The sequence below is a fragment of the Dermochelys coriacea genome, chromosome 1 (genome assembly GCF_009764565.3).
Source record: "Dermochelys coriacea isolate rDerCor1 chromosome 1, rDerCor1.pri.v4, whole genome shotgun sequence".
Taxonomy (NCBI): domain Eukaryota; kingdom Metazoa; phylum Chordata; order Testudines; family Dermochelyidae; genus Dermochelys; species Dermochelys coriacea.
Window position 1 is genome coordinate 126,652,780 of NC_050068.2, and position 4,399 is coordinate 126,657,178.

General features: G+C 40.3%; 1 pseudogene; it reads left to right on the top strand.

Annotated features, from left to right (window-relative positions):
* Positions 1–671: 671 nt before the first annotated feature.
* On the top strand, positions 672–1,773 carry LOC119846294 (annotated as a pseudogene).
* The last annotated feature ends 2,626 nt before the right edge of the window (positions 1,774–4,399 follow it).

Consider the following 4,399-nt stretch of genomic DNA (forward strand, 5'->3'; position numbering starts at 1 on the left):
TTTTTCAACATCCTGTGCATCCTACTGCATTCACACCACTGTCATCATTTATGTGGAGACAACTTATTTTGACTGTGCATGGTGCTAGTTTAACTAATTTTTTGTGTATTCACAGAATATAATTGATATTTCTAGCACTTGTATGATATTATATTTCTAGTACTGAGTTATGTTTTTTCCCCCAAGTACAAAGTGTGTGTATAAAGCCAACTACTCTTAAACTTAGTATAGACTCCCACAGACTTCAGCAGGAGTTGGTTCAAGCCTGTATAGCACAGTAGTATTCATTGAATTGAACTATAATTTGTGTGGTTGTTATTGGCCAATCAGATCCTCTATCATAGCTATGGTTACATAAAGGTATCCAGCACCAATGTTTTAATTATATACAGTAGATAAGATAGCTAATAAAGATAATCTTTAATAACTAAATTACTGTATCTTTTTAGTATGCAGCTGATAGAATTTACAATAGAATCCTTCATCAATTTTTCTGATATTTAATTACAAGTTATTTTTCTCTCTGTTAGTGTATTTGGGCTTGCATTTTCCCCTCATCCCAGCTGTGAATTGCAGAGTAGTGTCCCATTCCCTGAGAGAGAGGAAGGAGCCCACATCCCCAAAGCAGTTCCTGAACATTATTACCCAACTCCTCCAAAACAGTGGGCAGCATGAAAGTCCTCAGCAAAGATATTGAGAAGGACAGTGCAGGTCAGGTAGCATGGCATGTGGCACATCTATAACCTTCCACAGGTAGGAGACAGCCTGAAGGCCTCCACAGTCAGGAAGGTGCAGACTGACAACCCAGGCAGCTACCACATTCACACCACTGTCACTATCTGTGTGCAGACAATTGATTTTGATTCCCAGGCATGCCAGCTGCAAGTCAAAGGGACAAACATCAAGAAGAATTAATAGATCAAGATGGAGGCCTTCCACACCATTAAGCTGGAACGCAAGTGCAAGTTCACTTTGGCCAAGAAGCACTGGGACAATGTGGAGCGAGAGAAGATAAAGCAAGCCTGTGACCCAAAGTGCACTGCTCATGTGGTGGCAGTAGTGATGCAGGAAGGTCTTGCTCACATCTGCCTGGTAACTCCCAGCATGAGGCTCCGGCAAGCCAAGGTTGAAATGAACATCCCCAGGAAGAGGAGGCGCAACTGCTCCTTGCATGACAAGGCCTTGGAGGGGTTTTATGAGAGTGTCATTCAAGGGATCTAATGGTACATTAACTTTGCTGTGGTGAAGTGTGTGCTCATTGCCAGCCCGGACTTTTTGAGAGAGCAGTTCTGTTATTACATGTTTCAGTAGGTGAAGAAGATGGAAAACAAGCTGCTGCTGGACCACAGGCCCAAGTTCTTGCAGGTTCATTCATCTTCTGGACAAAAATATACCTTGAAAGAAGTATTCTATAGCAATCCATCTATAACTAGTGTCCTCTCTGATACTAGAGTAGCTGGTGAGGTTAAAGACTTGGAAGACTTTTACCAGATGTTACAGCATGAACCAGGTCAAGCCTTTTATGGGATCAAGCATGTGGAGAAAACCAATGAAACAATGGAGATTGATACTTTACTGATCAGAGATGAGCTTCTCGGGCACCAGGATGTCCCTGCAAGAAGTAGATATGTATGGCTTGTTGAGAGTATGTATGGCGATAACACAGGGTTTGTCAGGATATTTTCCAAGCTACATCTTTCCAGAGAACAACTGGGCCAGCTGACTGGGGTGGCTGCCATTTCACAATTCCCAGTACCAGACCTTTCTGACTAGGAAGATAGTTCTCATCTGAGTAAGAATCAAGTATTAAATTCATGTGTAGAAGGGGAGATTAATAAAACCAAAGTCCCATTGGCTCCTGAAAGCTGGTTGTTTTATTTATATTACAGTAACTGAAAGAATAAAAATTTCCTGTAATATGTCTGCACACCATACACTTTCTATTTCATCAGCAAAACCATCTCTTTGCAATTGCACATATGGGTTTTGAGATTCTGAGATACGAGATTGCCATGAACTCTTTGAATATTACTATAAATGGTGTAATGCAGAGATGACTTGAGGCTCCAATTCAGAGTACTAGATTAGGTGCTTTATGTTTTACAGCCTGCTTACTGTACATAGTTTAACATTCCTCAGCAAATATTATGTGGTATATGGAGGGAATATGGAGAGGCCAGCATGTTAGTTGAATCTGAACATAATTTCACTTTGAAAGTATCTGGATATGGAAAAATATTTCAAATGATGGAGAGATTAAAGATTGATTTAGTGGAACAGGCAACCTTTTCTCTCTTATTGGAGGAATAATTGTATATCTACAGATCTATATTCAGACCTTGATTTAGGGTTTTAACCAAACGAGTTAGGTCATTTTTTGTCCCTGCTTAATTACAAAATTACTACATAGTGGCAAAGCAGTGGTCTCTGCTCAAGAGAAGCCTACAGCAATAAATGCAGGGGAAATACAAATACCATCTTGCATAGAAAAGCTGGAACTTCTTGATTTTTTTCCTGTTTGGTTTATTTGGATGGTTTCTGGATTCCTGCCTTAAAGTTGCTCTTTTAGATTATCCTGCTGGGTAACTACCCAACTGGTGCTCAGCTGCCTCTGTTTGCCTGAAATGGTCAAGTGCAGGTAGCTCAGTAGTGCCACACTGACTGTGGACTCTTCAGTTGCTGGAGTTACAGTTTCTGATTCTCCCCCCCTTTTCTCTCTTTATTTCCCACTTCTTGCGTCCTCATTTCCATGTTGTTGTTTTCTGAGTTCTCTGCTTGCTTCTCCATTGGTCCCTTTTAAATCTCTTTTCTCTCTCTCTTCTCTTAAATTGTTATTTACTTACACTCCTCTCTTTCTAGTAGGCACACAAACTGTAGTGGAGTAACAGTTTGCTATGACAGCAAGGAGCAGCTGGACTGAAGGAGAACCTGACCAATCTTTTCCCATGTCCTCCTTCTCTGATGGTTTGTGTAGGAAGGGTAAGAGGTTAATGAATATGTGCCTGCTTTATTTCCTCTTGCAGGGATGGTATGTGAAAATGAAGTGGCATATTCCCGTTCTTGGATTCAGTGTATGGGTATGTGAAGAGTTGAGAGAATGAAATATGTGGTCCCTTCTTATTGTCTGGTAGAGGGAAGGCCAAGAGATTTTCCTCTCATGTACCCCACAGCTACAAGTAGCAGTGAGGAAATGGGGAGTTTGCATCGAATTTGTATCAGTACAATTGACTGTTCTAGGCTACTCATTCACTGCTCCTTCCCCTATTCCTACAAGCCACATGCTGTCACTGCCACTTAAGTCCCTGTGGCACAGCCGTGGCACCAGCCAGGTGCCGAGGAACCAGATGAGTGAACAAATACATCTGGAAGTGGTTCGTCACCAAGGGTGTATTAGCTGTTCTAATGGCACCAGTTGGGCAGAGTTCAGCAGCTTTTATTATTAGTTGTTTGGTAGAGCCCCAAATGTGCTAGGCATTAGTCATATATGACACAGTCACTTCCTTAAAAATCTTGCAATCTGCAAAGTCACAACAGAGACAGAGAGAGAAAAGGGGTATGTTGTATCCCATTCAAGGAAAGTGATCAGGGCCATGGTAAGCACATAATCTGTTAGATGCTGTGCAGCAACAAGCTTGAATTCCAGTCTCAAAGAAATGTGAAATTAACAAATTCACTGATGCTTTAATTTTGATTAAGCATTCACAAGGTTGGGTTGTCAGGAGAGAAGGCAGAGCATTTTATTAACTGCATCAACACCTAGCTCACTAATGACTGCTCAGGCTTGTGGAAACATCTGGTTCTCATTAGGCATGCTCAGAGGCATAACTCAATATTAGCATAATCACTTCCATCTTAATACTGTATATTGTATTAGCATAGTCACTCCCGATTAGCATAGCACTCCCTATTACCATAGACTATTAGCATAGTCACTCCCTCACATTTACTAGAACTGTATTGTAACCCCATTTTTTTTTCAATTTTAGGGGATTTATGATAAACCTCAGCTGGGAAAATAGATGAAGTTAAAAATAAGCATATGCTTTAGTGATTGATTGATTGATTACATTGGGCCTTCTAGATAAATATCCATGGCTTACCCTTTTTTCCTTTATACAGAAATATTTTAGAAGCCATCATCTCAAAAGGATCAGTTGTCACATAGTGTGCACAATGCTTATTTAAAGCTCAACCGACGGAGCCAATCTGAACCCTATTTTAGGTATTCCAACAGCATAAATATTAAAATAGCTTTAAATATTGGTTCTGATTAATTGAAAACATCGTCTGTTTATTTTCCTACTATCACTTGCCAGAAATAAAACTATGCTATCAAAGATCAAATGTGAAGTTTCAGACAACGTCCAAACCCATAAAATCCTTGATGATGGGGTTTTTA